The 17,366-nt window shown below is 41.1% G+C and overlaps 1 protein-coding gene and 1 non-coding gene across 2 annotated transcripts in view; one reads left to right on the top strand and one right to left on the bottom strand.

Annotated features, from left to right (window-relative positions):
* LOC149682772 (centrosomal protein of 290 kDa-like) overlaps positions 1–17,366 on the top strand; it is a 147,058-nt gene that overhangs the window by 97,056 nt on the left and 32,636 nt on the right. The gene's annotated exons all lie outside the window — the stretch shown is intronic.
* TRNAD-GUC (transfer RNA aspartic acid (anticodon GUC)) lies at positions 7,754–7,825 on the bottom strand. Its single transcript has one exon. It is a non-coding gene; the product is annotated as a tRNA-Asp (tRNA).

Consider the following 17,366-nt stretch of genomic DNA (forward strand, 5'->3'; position numbering starts at 1 on the left):
AAGAATTAGTCTATTTTTAAAGTAAAACATGAACCAAAAAAAAAGGGCTAAAGATTCTTAGCTCCTCGCGCTACAAAGTTTCTTTCAAGACTACCTTTTTCTTTACCCAGTGGTTCCATACAAAAAAAGAGGGGATTAAGAGAGGCAAGCTAAGACGGTGAATCCCCGAGAAATTTTCCATTTCATTCTCTATTGAAGAGTCGTTGCCCAGATAAACCTAGGGGCGCTGAAAAGGGGAAAACTTCTCGGGAATGGTTTTTTACTTCGACATGAAGTTATCAAAGGAAATTTTCAAAAACAAACTTAAATTCTATGGTGACATTTAAATTAAATCTTAATTTACCACAGCCCCTCTATACCCTACCCTAATGAGTGGATAACCCCTCTATACTTTACCCTAATGAGTGAAGAGCGCTATCTTTTTCAATGCTTAAATGATTTACTGTGCATAAAATCAGAGTTAATAGCCCCTCGATGCCCTACTCTAAACAGTGATAAAATTATAACCGTATAAATTTACATATGCTGTAATTCTAATATTCCGGCGAATCAAAGAACAGATAGTTTTAGTGATAATCCCCTCGTTGAGTTTACAACATAGACTTATGCCGATGCACACTTATCGCATCTTATAAATTTCTAACCAGGACTTATGCCCAGAAACTTTTGAAATTGAAAGTTTAGTTATAGTGATTACCCATTTTAGTGATTATCCCCTCGAATTACCTTTAGCAATGCTAAAATGATCAAACGCATAACGCTCATTTAACACTATGTAAGCTCTATCTAAACCCACATTTGAATTAACCGCAAAACATTCCAGTCAAACATAACATAGATGGCGATAGCTACCGAACGAAAACGAAACACACGAGGAGCGCGGTAGGAAACGGGGAAATCGTTATCTATTTAATTAGCACATAAATAAAAGGAAATCTACGATCTGAAAAGATTTAAATTAAAATTAAATCTCTAACCGAGCCCAGTTACCCCAATGGGTGGATTGTGATAATATAAAGTTCCTTTTAAGCTAAAATCTGAACGAAAGCGAAAACTCCGGCCACGACTACTATTACTAGAGCCTCATCGTATACTACGATGTGGCTAAAAACTGTGAAAAGTGATTTCATTCCAGTCAATTTCAATACTATATCCCATTCCAATTAAATGTGAAATTTAATGTTTTATACTCTACCTTTCAATAAACAATTACGCTCATTCAGAAAAAGTCTGTAAGTAGAGTCATTTCTTGTTTATAAATGCCCCTAAATTCTTGGGTTCAATTTCAATTAAATTTAATGTGAAATGTTGCGCACGATCATTTCATTTAACAATTACGCTTCATCAGTTAATCAGTGTGAGTAGGATTTACTTTTTAAACTCACGCTTACCTAATTAAAAGTACCATTGTATGTAATACCATTGGACATACAATGATAAAATGGTTTGTCCCCATGGTTAATTTGAACGCCCGTATTAATTAGATTGTCGAATTTTACCATAAAAACAATTATTTATACGCTTGACGCTTTCTGATTCAAATTAAAGGTACTCAGATGCTCCAATGGAGAAATATAGAAGAAAATAAACAAGCTTTCTATATGTGTGAGTTATCAGATTTCAGACAAATAAAAATCTATTAGGAATAAATACATTAAAAATGGAATCATTGTGCCACCATATAAATAACTTGTTATTTTCAATGCGGGTTTTGTGGGCCGGGCCCTATCCCCGTCATGCCTCATAATTCTGATGGCGTCTTTCTAACTGTGATTTCATTGATTGGTGGCAACGCCACACATTATGATTAGTCTAGCTCTCGCGACCAAATCCGCCTAGATAACGTGAGAAAATGGCTTCGCAATGATTCCTATTAGCAGAAGTAAATAGAGGGAAGTACTTATCTCCATCTATAGCTAGGGCAAGGCGTTCCTTTTCCGAAAAAACAACACGGACTGAGGCGCAAAATTTGAATTATTCCAATCAGAGAGAGGCAACTAATCGAGAGAAATTTTCTTACACGCGCCACCACACGTCCATAAAGAGTGGGGTGGCGTAGCGGTTAGCGCTTTCGCCTCGCAGCAAGAGAATCCCGGGTTCGATCCCGGACTGTGGCACCGGGTGATAATCTGGGAACAAATCCTTCCGCGTAGAGTTTGCATGTTCTCTCCCCCCGCTTGTTAAAAGGAGTTTTCCTCCGCGGTCTAACCCGATTTCTCCTTTCCATCAAAACTTGCAGCGGTTAACGGTAATAGTTAGTATAGGGCGATGTAGGTTAGCTGTGGCATAGAGGCTAGCCACCACCCCTCTATGCATTGTTAAGCGACTCACCTGTAAAGAAGCCACAGGCTTAGTGTGGACATCCCTTCATAGACAAAGCTTAGATTATTGTTATTAAAGCTAACTAAAATTGTTCAACCTGGACAAACGAAAAGAAAATAGTTTCGGGGAAGTGTATTCATCCGCAAGTTCCCTTCAAAAACGCGATTCTGGGAATGTGAAAAAAAACCATAACTCGACGCCAAGCGAACTCAACTTGATATTTACTCCCCCCCATTTACTTCTGCTATTAGCCATTCCTGCTACTAAAATTACATCTATTCCATTTTAAAGTCAGAAAAAGGAATATATCCTTTCTCACTAATATAGTATCTTCATTACATTTTTTCTACGCTTCGACAATTTCATTTTCCCCTCTATTCACTCAAACTACGTAAAACAGGCAATATAGGTAAGTATTTTCTCGTGACACAAGTAATTTATTATAAAATTAAATTGGTTTGAACGATAACTGAAACTTTAAACATCTAATGTATATTCTTCGTTACACGCCCCTTTCGGTCCAGCTATAGGTAAGTAAATATTGCATAGTAAAGTGTCATACTTATGGAACATACGAACGTATGGTATTATCAATATAAATCGATGAAAAATGGTTATCTGACAATTTTTTATGGTCAGATGCAAATATTTTCGACTTTAAACATCTAATGTATATTTATTGTTACACGCTTCTTTCGATTCAGATGCTCGTAAGTAAAGTTTACATTGTTCAAAGTTCCTAATTTAGTAAGTCTAGAGGTTTTTAAACGCCACATGTACCATATTCTGCTCAAATATTTTCAACGTCTCACATTTTCCAACTTCTAAAATAGCTAAAATACATTTTATATTCATTATCATGAAATCATGGGGTTTTGATTAATTTTGACCGGGTTAATTACCGATTAAAATTTTGGGATAAATTAGATGACTGTTCTGTCGGTAATTTATACTAATTATTATTTTCTATTTCTATACTCTATTAAACCACGTTGAATTGTGAGCACTTTATATTTGAGCCACTCGCATCTATGACCTTGGTTAATAAAAAATCGGATCTAGGGTTCTAAATCGCTAATTTACCACCTATTTCCTAAATTACCGTAATTTTCGAACCCAATGCGGATTCAATCCGATAGCTTGAAACAAATTGAGAGTGGCATGTCCGATTGGGGCTTAATTAAAGAGAACTAACTAACCCAGCAACCCCCCCTCCCCCCTATGGACATGCAGATTGTATGATAATAATAATATAAGCCTTTGTTTGATTGATATATTCTGAACGAACTTGAAGGCTTGCGCAGAAATGATTTTGCTAATGGAGGTGAGTTGGAAAAATTGGATTTCTAAAAATATGTACCTGTAAGCATTAAGTTCGTAAGATATGTTCCATAAGTCTGTGTCTAGTTACTGAGATTTTGTCAAGGTAGGTCATAGATTCTCGAGTCGTAAAGCAACGCCCAGTGAGGCGCCGTCAAAGGCTTAGTACAGACAAAATAGATGGAAGTCCTGCGTGCAAAATTAAACACCGAGTGTAGGACTTCGATTGACTCGCTTACGTCGCTCTCCTTCGAACTAGCTCGAGCTGTTAAGTCTCTAGCATTACGAAGTATATAGGTATTGTAATACTTATGGAACATATAGCAAACTCGACCTTGGGTCCAGAACATAGGGCGACATGATTCGCTAATTTACAAACATTAATTTAATAAATTAATTACAGGTGAACCTATTATTCGTCGCGCTGACTATTTGGCGAATATAGAAGCGTTTAACTGGACTCATCAAAAACCTTAAGGCACATGGGACCAATATTGAAGGGGACACGCAGCACATCTTTAATATTACGAAGATCACTTTTATAACAATACGATTATATAATTCGAAATAAAAAATATATATATTCAGCATTATACGCAAATTTGTCAAAGATCTTTTCACCGAATCCAATACATTAATCAAAAATACTGATAATTAAGAACATTTCCTAAAACCCATTAAGAGGAAAAACATTAAGGGGGGGTCGCAAAATGTTACAAATTTGCCTAAAAAAATAGATAAGTTGGACGGAAAATGTTTCTGAAACCAAAAACCTAATAACCCCAGTAGGACGTCTTGAATTCTGGACCCAGAAAGGACATGCGTATAGGGTGCAACATTCTTACATGAAATGGATGGAAAATACGCCTTCTTTATGCATGGTCTTCCATCTTGAACAACACCTTCGTTTTCCCCAAAGATGATTAATCTAATCTTAAATGTAGTATAAAATAGAGTTTTTGAGACGTAAAATATTCATCAAATGAAAATTGGTTTAATGAATATTATGACTCATGGAACGTTAGTTAAATTAGTTAATCAAAATTAACCTAACTAAAATATGATATTATTGTGAAATTTGTCGCTGCAAGGTTTTATTTTTGATTTTCTACGATTTACGGAGAAGAGAAAAAATGTATGCTAAGCTAAAAATGGCCGCTTATAGTGTTGTGGTCACTGGATCTCGAGAGTATCGAATTGGGCAGGCATGTTCTCAAGTTTATGTGGCACTCTTCGTAACATTATAGTGTACACGAGACGACGTGTAGCCTTAGATCGTTCTTGGGTGCAGTACAACCTTAGCACATTAGAAACCACACGGAGTATTGCAAAATGATTTATGCCCTTGTCATTGTGTAGAGTTAAGCTTAGTTCCCGCTTGACCGAAAACCCGACGGAAACAATGCGTAACTACCTCTGCGGCAAAACATCTTCCGCAGAACGCGACTGAAACAGCTTTCGGTCGGACAGAATTGGTCAGGGTTGCCACGGGTCAGGGAAAACCTGGAAAAGTCAGGGAATTTAAAAATGGGCCAAAAAGGTCAGGGAAAAGTCAGGGAATTTGATTTTAGTGGGTAAAATCTTTATTGAAAGTTTCTCCTCATCCTCTCTTAAGACAGAGTAAACTCTAGAGCAATCCTTAGAAATGCCAAAAGCGCATAGATAACCAGAAAGTGAAGAACGAGAAGCCTAACCCCAAACTTGAAAAATGAGTTCCCCCATAGTCGATTCAAGATTTCCGTCCCCCTTACAGAGCGACGGGAAGAGTTGGTCTTATGCCGCGGCGGAGAGTTACTTTCGCGTAGTTTTACACAAGGTACATGCGTAAGTTGGCTAGAAAATATAGTTCACTTATTTCTTTATTTTCATGTCGTCTGCTATAGTTTAATTCCAAGGCTTAATATAATCTAGTCATTTAAGTAGTCGGGAATCGGCACATTTGTCAAAATGTCAGATTTGAATTTAGCAAACATTTTAGAAAGCTACGAAAAGGATGACTTTTCCCTGATTGATAAAGACGGAAAACTTAAAGGTGCAATAGAATGCACGAAAAACAATTTCAAAATTCAACTTAACGAAACTTGAAAATTCCACGACGATTGAACCAAAAGAGCGCTAAAGAACAACCGTTAAGCCTAGTTAAGCAGCCGATTTCTCAATAGTATTCCCCACTATCCCCAGGAGCCGCTACCATCGCGAACTACTTTCCGCTTGTCACGTGACATTAACGATGACCTAATATATCTCTGATTCGATTGGTAGTTGAAAACGAGGCTCACCAACCACCCATTTGTGTCTCCCCTTGCTTCTCATTTTACACGAATACCGTTGCTAAAGGCTGGAAAGGTTTAATGTTCTTCACTTTCTGATCTATGCGCTTTTGGAAATGCTGTCTAGAATTGTTTTTATGTCAAGAAAATAAATGCCTTTAAAAATCTCTTGGACTGTTATTTATAGTTTAAATGTTTCTTATTCATTTCGGTGAAACAAATACATTGGAAAACTTAATGTAGATCGAGTTTATTTAAAGCACTTAAAACGTGCTGTAAACATTCACACTGTCGGCCTAAAAAGGTCAGGGAAAATCTCTGAAAAAGGTCAGGGAAAACCTAGAAAAGTCAGGGAATTTGGTTCTGATAATGCCGTGGCAACCCTGTTGGTGTTCTATTTTTGACGCAGAGGACGACGTAAAATTATTTTCATAACCAATGAAAATTCGTTTCGGGATGAAGCTTCTGTTGACGTCATAATAGGGGAGTTTTTTTTATCGCCGCTTTGAGGTTTTTTGTTTATTTTTTTAACTCGCCAGTCACCATTGCCACATTTGCAAGTCATGAACTTTTGAGTCTGAATTCTCTAATCGAATTTGATCGCGAGTCGCTATTGCCGTGTTTGTACGTAATAAACCTTTGATTTGAATCTCTGACCTTAATTTGGTAGAAGTATACGCCCTAATTAAGATACCATCAAGGGGAAATCAAAGGCCAAGGCTTAAGTTCTTCTGGCTCCGAGTAACAATTCCAACTCGTGCCACGTGACTACCGGTCGACCGCCCTATTTGGTCTGAATTCGGTCGTATGTGTGAACCAACCTAAAATCTTGCCGTCGAAGGGCTGCGTAAAACTAAGGGCAGCGCTAAAGATTTCGGTCGTCATTTTCGGTCTAGTGGGAACCTAGCTTAAAAGTCAGGGATTAGTCAGTTTTAATAATAATAAAAAAAAACCGTCAGAGATTTCGTTTGCTTCATCCATGCTTCAAAAAATGCTTAATATGGGCTACGTGTGATGGTAAACACCTTAAAATGGTCAATATTGCCAAAATTTGGTCAGGGATTTTCATAGATATTAAATTTTGGATCCATGGTGTTTTATTATTTCTAATTTTGTTAATTTTAATAAGGACTGCTACTTCATAGAATTTTAAAATTTTTACGTTTATTTACAATTAAAAATTACTACTATGGGAGCATTTGGACCGCGGTCCTTCCTCATCCAAGCAAAAATTTTAAAATTCCATGAAGTAGCAATCCTTATTAAAATTAACAAAATTAGAAATCAGCGATTTTCAATATAAATTTTTTTGTTAAAACCCTGAAAAATAGCGAAAGAGATCCAGAAAAATTATTTAAATTTACAAATATTTCCAAATAAAGCTTGAGCAACAGCACTACAGTGATTCCACAACAAAAATAGTGTCATCCTCTCCCGCGGGTAATCGAACCCGGTCGCCCGCGTGACAGGCGGGAATACTCACCACTATACTACCGAGGACTTGCTATAATTTGATTTCTCATCTTCCTCTAAACTTATCCCGAGGGCGATAACCACAGAGACAAGATTTTGGGCACCCGATTTCAGACTTCATATGTCTTCAATAAAATTCCCAGACTTGCTTTCACATTAATTAAAACTTCACATGACTTAAAAAAAGATTAACAATTCACTTAATTGGACTTCAAAACCTATTATTATCTCTCAATTATGCCTTCTAGCAGTGAGCACAAATCTATTTTTGAGCTCACTGCTTCTAGAAAACAAGGGTTTCCGAGAATTTTACTAGTTTAGTACGGGCCGAAATCAGCTTCACAGTTTGTATTCCAAAATTTAACATCCTCCCCGGCGGGGAATCGAACCCCGGTCGCCCGCGTGACAGGCGGGAATACTCACCACTATACTACCGAGGACTTGCTATTAAGAGATTTCTTATCCTTGCAGAAGCTTATCACGAGGGGAATTCACGAAGATAACATTTTTTGCATCGGATTCATATTTCAAATGCTTTCAAACAAATAGTGACATTTCTTTTCATTTCAGTTTAACCAGAATTGAGATGAGACTAGAAGTACTGAGCTAACCAAATTCTTCACTCGGCGAAAGTGAATGTTCTTGATAACACACCAACGGTTGGCCCTCTAGTGGCGGTTTCAGAATTTCCCCTCCAAAACGTGAGACGCTCGCGGTGGTAGACGGCAAAACTAGATTCAAGCACCCGCGTCCGTGTTTCGCGGCTTTAGGTTGAGGGGAAGGGGGTAAGAAATTTTATAGAACTCGACCAATTTTTTTCTCTCTAGCGTAGGCGCGATTGAAGCGGCGTAAAATCCTCAAATATGTTCACTAATGCCAGGATCTATTACCAATGCTAGAGCCCTTCACTTCTAGTCTCATCTCACTTCTGGTTTAACTTAAAAAGACTTCAAAGAACTTGATAAGACTTCAACAGATTAACAAGAAACTTTATTGGATTGATGTATGTCACGGAGAGGCATTACACCGGACGTGTAAAACCTCTAATATTGTGTCTGTATATCAGTGACCCTGTTCGCAGTTTGCCAAGCACGGTTTACAGAAATTTGGAAAATTCTGAGAGAGCGGTAGCTCTGTTAAATGACTAGCGTACGAGTATTTTTTGCTAGCGTTCAAGTTCCGCGTGCAGTTTACTCGCTCGGAAACAAGCAATCATGTTTTCATGGTAGCATTGAAAATACCCGCTGGCGACATCTAGAGCTTGTTTACTAGGCTTTTTAAGATGGCGGACGAAGAACTACGAAATTTGCTGATTCGAAAGAAAATTCTATTATTATCGCTATTAATAATAAAACAAAATAAAAATAAAAAAAATAATAACAAAATTTTAAACGACGACACAAAGGGAAATGTTGGTGGGTCCAGCCGATATGGCGAAACTTGGGTACTTGTGGGTTCTTGTAGGTACTTGTGGGTTCTTGTAGGTAAATGTGGGTGCTTGTAGGTACTTGTGGGTGCTTGTAGGTACTTGTGGGTACTTGCCCCGGGTGCTTGTAGGTACTTGTGGGTACTTGCCCCGGGTGCTTGTCCCGGGTACTTGTGGGTGCTTTTCCCGGGTACTTGTGGGTGCTTGTAGGTGCTTGTAGGTGCTTGTAGGTACTTGTGGGTTCTTGTGGATGCTTGTAGGTACTTGTGGGTTCTTGTAGGTACTTGTGGGTTCTTGTGGGTACTTGTGGGTGCTTGTAGGTGCTTGTGGGTTCTTGTGGGTACTTGTGGGTGCTTAAAGGTACTTGTGGATACTTGTAGGTGCTTGTGGGTGCTTCTAGGTACTCGTGGGTACTTGTGGGTGCTTGTAGGTGCTTGTGGGTACTTGTAGGTACTTGTGGGTGCTTGTAGGTACTTATGGGCACTTGTGGGTACTTGTGGGTGCTTGTAGGTACTTGTGGGTGCTTGTAGGTACTTATGGGTACTTTTAGGTACTTGTAGGTGCTTGTGGGTACTTGAAGGTACTTGTGGGTGCTTGTAGGTACTTATGGGCACTTGTGGGTACTTGTGGGTGCTTGTAGGTACTTGTGGGTGCTTGTAGGTACTTATGGGTACTTTTAGGTACTTGTAGGTACTTGTAGGTACTTTTAGGTACTTGTAGGTACTTGTGGGTACTTGTGGGTTCTTGTAGGTACTTGTGGGTGCTTGTAGGTACTTATGGGCACTTGTGGGTACTTGTGGGTGCTTGTAGGTACTTGTGGGTGCTTGTAGGTACTTATGGGTACTTTTAGGTACTTGTAGGTACTTTTAGGTACTTGTAGGTACTTGTGGGTACTTGTGGGTTCTTGTAGGTACTTGTGGGTTCTTGTAGGTACTTGTGGGTTCTTGTAGGTACTGGTGGGTGCTTGTAGGTACTTGTGGGTACTTGTGGGTGCTTGTAGGTACTTGTGGGTGCTTGTAGGTACTTGTGGGTGCTTGTAGGTACTTGTGGGTGCTTGTAGGTACTTGTGGGTGCTTGTAGGTACTCGTGGGTGCTTGTAGGTACTTGTGGGTGCTTGTGGGTGCTTGTAGGTGCTTGTGGGTTCTTTGGGTACTTGTGGGTATTTGTGGGTACTTGTAGGTATTTGTGGGTGCTTGTAGGTATTTGTGGGTGCTTGTAGGTACTTGTGGGTGCTTGTAGGTACTTGTGGGTGCTTGTGGGTACTTGTGGATTCTTGTAGGTACATGTGGGTGCTTGTAGGTACTTGTGGGTACTTGCAGATTCTTGTAGGTACATGTGGGTACTTGTGGATTCTTGTAGGTACTTGTAGGTACTTGTGGATTCTTGTAGGTACTTGTAGGTACTTGTGGGTGCTTGTAGGTACTTGTGGGTGCTTGTAGGTACTTGTGGGTGCTTGTAGGTACTTGTGGGTGCTTGTAGGTACTTGTGGGTGCTTGTGGGTACTTGTGGATTCTTGTAGGTACATGTGGGTGCTTGTAGGTACTTGTGGGTACTTGCAGATTCTTGTAGTTACATGTGGGTACTTGTGGATTCTTGTAGGTACTTGTAGGTACTTGTGGATTCTTGTAGGTACTTGTAGGTACTTGTGGGTGCTTGTAGGTACTTGTGGGTGCTTGTAGGTACTTGTGGGTGCTTGTAAGTACTTGTGGGTGCTTGTAGGTACTTGTGGGTGCTTGTAGGTACTTGTGGGTACTTGTGGGTGCTTGTAGGTACTTATGGGTACTTTTAGGTACTTGTAGGTACTTGTGGGTACTTGTGGGTTCTTGTAGGTACTTGTGGGTTCTTGTAGGTACTGGTGGGTGCTTGTAGGTACTTGTGGATACTTGTGGGTGCTTGTAGGTACTTGCGGGTGCTTGTAGGTACTTGTGGGTGCTTGTAGGTACTCGTGGGTGCTTGTAGGTACTCGTGGGTGCTTGTAGGTACTTGTGGGTGCTTGTGGGTGCTTGTAGGTGCTTGTGGGTTCTTGTGGGTACTTGTGGGTACTTGTAGGTATTTGTGGGTATTTGTGGGTGCTTGTAGGTACTTGTGGGTGCTTGTAGGTACTTGTGGGTGCTTGTGGGTACTTGTGGATTCTTGTAGGTAAATGTGGGTGCTTGTAGGTACTTGTGGGTACTTGTGGATTCTTGTAGGTACATGTGGGTACTTGAGGATTCTTGTAGGTACATGTGGGTACTTGTGGATTCTTGTAGGTACTTGTGGATTCTTGTAGGTACTTGTAGGTACTTGTGGGTGCTTGTAGGTACTTGTGGGTGCTTGTAGGTACTTGTGGGTGCTTGTAGGTACTTGTGGGTGATTTTAGGTACTTGTGGGTGCTTTTAGGTACTTGTGGGTGCTTTTAGGTACTTGTGGGTGCATTTAGGTACTTGTGGGTGCTTTTAGGTACTTGTGGGTTCTTGTAGGTACTTGTGGGTTCTTGTAGGTACTGGTGGGTGCTTGTAGGTACTTGTGGGTACTTGTAAGTGCTTGTAGGTACTTGTGGGTGCTTGTAGGTACTTGTGGGTGCTTGTAGGTACTTGTGGGTGCTTGTAGGTACTCGTGGGTGCTTGTAGGTACACGTGGGTGCTTGTAGGTACTTGTGGGTGCTTGTAGGTGCTTGTGGGTTCTTGTGGGTACTTGTAGGTATTTGTGGGTTCTTGTAGGTACTTGTGGGTTCTTGTAGGTACTGGTGGGTGCTTGTAGGTACTTGTGGGTACTTGTAAGTGCTTGTAGGTACTTGTGGGTGCTTGTAGGTACTTGTGGGTGCTTGTAGGTACTTGTGGGTGCTTGTGGGTACTTGTGGATTCTTGTAGGTACATGTGGGTGCTTGTAGGTACTTGTGGGTACTTGTGGATTCTTGTAGGTACATGTGGGTACTTGTGGATTCTTGTAGGTACATGTGGGTACTTGTGGATTCTTGTAGGTTCTTGTAGGTACTTGTAGGTACTTGTGGGTGCTTGTAGGTACTTGTGGGTGCTTGTAGGTACTTGTGGGTGCTTGTAGGTACTTGTGGGTGCTTGTAGGTACTTGTGGGTACTTGTGGGTGCTTTTAGGTACTTGTGGGTGCTTTTAGGTACTTGTGGGTGCTTTTAGGTACTTGTGGGTGCTTTTAGGTACTTGTGGGTGCTTGAAGGTACTTCTGGGTACTTGCCCCGGGTACTTGTGGGTGCTTGAAGGTACTTGTAGGTACTTGCCCCGGGTACTTGTGGGTGCTTGAAGGTACTTGTGGGTACTTGCCCCGGGTACTTGTGGGTGCTTGAAGGTACTTGTGGGTACTTGCCCAGGGTACTTGTGGGTGTTTCTAGGTACTTGTGGGTGCTTGTAGGTACTTGTGGGTACTTGCCACGGGTGCCTCTGGGTGCTTGCCCCGGGAACTTGCGGTACTTGCCACGGGTGCCTCTGGGTGCTTGCCCCGGGTGCTCCTGGGTGCTTACCCCGGGTGCTTGTAGGTACTTGCCTCGGGTGCTTGTAGGTACTTGCCCCGGGTGCTTGTAGGTACTTGCTCCGGGTGCTTGTAGGTACTTGCTCCGGGTGATTGTAGGAACTTGCCTCGGGTGCTTGTAGGTACTTGCTCCGGGTGCTTGTAGGTACTTGCTCCGGGTGATTGTAGGTACTTGGCTCCGGGTGATTGTAGGTACTTGCTCCGGGTGCTTGTAGGTACTTGCCCCGGGTACTTGTAGGTGCTTGTGAGTTCTTGTAGGTACTTGCCCCGGTGCTTGTAGGTACTTTGCCTCCTCCATAGGATTAACATTACGCTAAATTTTGGAAGCTCGTAACTCTGGTTATATTAGAGATACGGGGATATCCTTTGATTATGTAATAGTCATATTTGTCCCTTCCCTCCTTCGTTAACATTAGTTTATGCTACAAAAAAGTTTGAAATTGACAATCTCAGATCGTCTTTGTGAAGTTTTAAGGATATCCGAATTTCATATTGGGCTTATGACAATTTTGAGCTAAATGTTAAACGGACATAAATCAGCATTTTTAAAAATTTTGTAAAATTGTCAATTTGGTCCAATTTCTGGAATTTTTAGGGGGGCGCCTTGCGTTTCAATAAATGATTGGTAAAAATTGTATTATGGTAATTACTATAAGAATACAAACTTTTATTGATTTACGTTTTTTTTTGAAGTGTCATTATAAATAAATGTCTGATTGAGCTAAAGTTATGGTCCCCTTTATATACGTTTCTGCTTAGTGCCGATTTTGAAAATGTAAAACAGTTTCTTAACATTCTTAATTAAAATGAAGTCTGAAGGAACATATATTAATCAAAAATTTCTTGATTAGAATCAAGACCTAAAAAGTATCGATTAGACTGAGGTTATCACTTGTCTGAAGGATCAGATATTAATTTTTCTTTTTAATTGAAACTTAAATGCATGCTTAAGAAAAAACAACGTTCCATTACCGTTTTCCGTTGAAATAAATTATTTTACTGGTAATCAATTTCAAAAATTTACATATCTCGGCTTTTCGACCACAATTCCATTCCCCGAAAACATTTTATCATTACATTAATTACTTTTGGGAGATAACGTGTCAAAAAAACCTATAAAACAATAAGAAACTGTAATAGCGGACTGTTTAGCCAAGACAACAACCTTTTAAAAGTTACAAGGACTATATAACCCTTTCGAGACTAACAGGACCTGAGCAAACTATAGCTTAACCTGCTACTAGTACGACCAGGGAGAATTGATGTAAACTGGAGTTGAAATTTCATCATGTGCGACCTGCGGTCCAGAAATTCTCCCATAGTCACAGTGTGTGTAGTACATAACTTTTTCGCTGTTATCTGCCAAAATCAATCTTTCTAGGTAGTGCCGCCTCCTCACTTGAATTTTTCATGATATATTAAGGTTTGAACGAACAAAATTCTAGATTACTATTTTCACTACCATGTCCCTCTGCTGCCTTGAAGCAAACTTTCATCTCTTTTTGCTGCTCATTACCGGTGCCATTCTCTTGACTTTCTGTTCGTTATAACTACTATCATGAGTTTATTTATTTCATACCAAAATATAAAAAATGGATTATTTTTCCTTTTGTGCTACTTAGAATTTACAAATGTGTTTAACGTTGTGCCGTGCCATATCAAATAGTCTCTAACCCTTGTTAGAAACTAGAGAGAGAAATTGGGCAGTAACACTGATCATGCCCTGAACTATGAGAAAGAACAATACGACGGTTCACTAAAGTACACTCGATATTACATCATTTTGCAAAACCGCGAGTAAAAATGTTACTGTCCCTATTGAATTTGGCGCCATTGGTTTTAGAATAATTAAAATGTTCCACTGCGAAGCGTGCCGGTCACGAATGGGGATGTAACGTCTTTAGGAACCTTTTAAAACGCAAAACCATACACGTACTCTCCCAAAAGTAATTAATGTAATGATAAAATGTTTTCGGGGAATGGAATTGTGGTCGAAAAGCCGAGATAAGTAAATTTTTGAAATTGATTACCAGTAAAATAATTTATTTCAACGGAAAACGGTAATGGAACGTTGTTTTTTTCTTAAGCATGCATTTAAGTTTCAATTAAAAAGAAAAATTAATATCTGATCCTTCAGACAAGTGATAACCTCAGTCTTATCGATACTTTTTAGGTCTTGATTATAATCAAGACATTTTTGATTAATATATGTTCCTTCAGACTTCATTTTAATTAAGAATGTTAAGAAACTGTTTTACATTTTCAAAATCTGCACTAAGCAGAAACATATATATAGAGGACCATAACTTTAGCTCAATCAGACATTTATTTATAATGATACTTCAAAAAAAAACGTAAATCAATAAAAGTTTGTATTCTTATAGTAATTAACATAATACAATTTTTACCAATCATTTATTGAAACGCAAGGCGCCCCCCTAAAAATTCCAGAAATTGGACCAAATTGACAATTTTACAAAATTTTTAAAAATGCTGATTTATGTCCGTTTAACATTTAGCTCAAAATTGTCATAAGCCCAATATGAAATTCGGATATCCTTAAAACTTCACAAAGACGATCTGAGATTGTCAATTTCAAACTTTTTTGTAGCATAAACTAATGTTAACGAAGGAGGGAAGGGACAAATATGACTATTACATAATCAAAGGATATCCCCGTATCTCTAATATAACCAGAGTTACGAGCTTCCAAAATTTAGCGTAATGTTAATCCTATGGAGGAGGCAAAGTACATACAAGCACCGGGGCAAGTACCTACAAGCACTCACAAGCACCTACAAGTACCCGGGGCAAGTACCTACAAGCACCCGGAGCAAGTACCTACAATCACCCGGAGCCAAGTACCTACAATCACCCGGAGCAAGTACCTACAAGCACCCGGAGCAAGTACCTACAAGCACCCGAGGCAAGTACCTACAATCACCCGGAGCAAGTACCTACAAGCACCCGGAGCAAGTACCTACAAGCACCCGAGGCAAGTACCTACAAGCACCCGGGGTAAGCACCCAGGAGCACCCGGGGCAAGTACCTGCAAGCACCCGGGGCAAGCACCCAGAGGCACCCGTGGCAAGTACCCGCAAGTTCCCGGGGCAAGCACCCAGAGGCACCCGTGGCAAGTACCCACAAGTACCTACAAGCACCCACAAGTACCTAGAAACACCCACAAGTACCCTGGGCAAGTACCCACAAGTACCTTCAAGCACCCACAAGTACCCGGGGCAAGTACCCACAAGTACCTTCAAGCACCCACAAGTACCCGGGGCAAGTACCTTCAAGCACCCACAAGTACCCGGGGCAAGTACCTTCAAGTACCCACAAGTACCTTCAAGCACCCACAAGTACCTAAAAGCACCCACAAGTACCTAAAAGCACCCACAAGTACCTAAAAGCACCCACAAGTACCTAAAAGCACCCACAAGTACCTAAAAGCACCCACAAGTACCTAAAAGCACCCACAAGTACCCACAAGTACCTACAAGCACCCACAAGTACCTACAAGCACCCACAAGTACCTACAAGCACCCACAAGTACCTACAAGCACCTACAAGTACCTACAAGTACCTACAAGAATCCACAAGTACCCACATGTACCTACAAGAATCCACAAGTACCCACATGTACCTACAAGAATCCACAAGTACCCACAAGTACCCACAAGCACCCACAAGTACCTACAAGCACCCACAAGTACCTACAAGCACCCACAAATACCTACAAGTACCCACAAATACCTACAAGTACCCACAAATACCTACAAGTACCCACAAATACCTACAAGTACCCACAAGTACCCACAAGAACCCACAAGCACCTACAAGCACCCACAAGCACCCACAAGTACCTACAAGCACCCACGAGTACCTACAAGCACCCACAAGTACCTACAAGCACCCACCAGTACCTACAAGAACCCACAAGAACCCACAAGCACCTACAAGCACCCACAAGCACCCACAAGTACCTACAAGCACCCACGAGTACCTACAAGCACCCACAAGTACCTACAAGCACCCACCAGTACCTACAAGCACCCACCAGTACCTACAAGAACCCACAAGTACCTAAAAGTACCTACAAGTACCTAAAAGCACCCACAAGTACCTAAAAGCACCCACAAGTACCTCAAAGCACCCACAAGTACCTAAAAGCACCCACAAGTACCCACAAGTACCTACAAGAACCCACAAGTACCTACAAGCACCCACAAGTACCTACAAGTACCTACAAGAATCCACAAGTACCCACATGTACCTACAAGAATCCACAAGTACCCACATGTACCTACAAGAATCCACAAGTACCCACAAGTACCCACAAGCACCCACAAGTACCTACAAGCACCCACAAGTACCTACAAGCACCCACAAATACCTACAAGTACCCACAAATACCTAAAAGTACCCACAAATACCTACAAGTACCCACAAATACCTACAAGTACCCACAAGAACCCACAAGAACCCACAAGCACCTACAAGCACCCACAAGCACCCACAAGTACCTACAAGCACCCACGAGTACCTACAAGCACCCACCAGTACCTACAAGAACCCACAAGTACCCACAAGTACCTACAAGTACCTAAAAGTACCTACAAGTACCTACAAGTACCTAAAAGTACCCATAAGTACCTACAAGCACCCACAAGTACCTACAAGCACCCGGAGCAAGTACCTACAAGCACCCGAGGCAAGTACCTACAATCACCCGGAGCAAGTACCTACAAGCACCCGGAGCAAGTACCTACAAGCACCCGAGGCAAGTACCTACAAGCACCCGGGGTAAGCACCCAGGAGCACCCGGGGCAAGTACCTGCAAGCACCCGGGGCAAGCACCCAGAGGCACCCGTGGCAAGTGCCCGCAAGTTCCCGGGGCAAGCACCCAGAGGCACCCGTGGCAAGTACCCACAAGTACCTACAAGCACCCCAAAGTACCTAGAAACACCCACAAGTACCCTGGGCAAGTACCCACAAGTACCTTCAAGCACCCACAAGTACCCGGGGCAAGTACCCACAAGTACCTTCAAGCACCCACAAGTACCCGGGGCAAGTACCT

Source organism: Phalangium opilio, unplaced genomic scaffold, assembly GCF_054372755.1.
Source record: "Phalangium opilio isolate 3A_F unplaced genomic scaffold, DU_Popi_V2 ptg000038l_1, whole genome shotgun sequence".
Classification (NCBI taxonomy): domain Eukaryota; kingdom Metazoa; phylum Arthropoda; class Arachnida; order Opiliones; family Phalangiidae; genus Phalangium; species Phalangium opilio.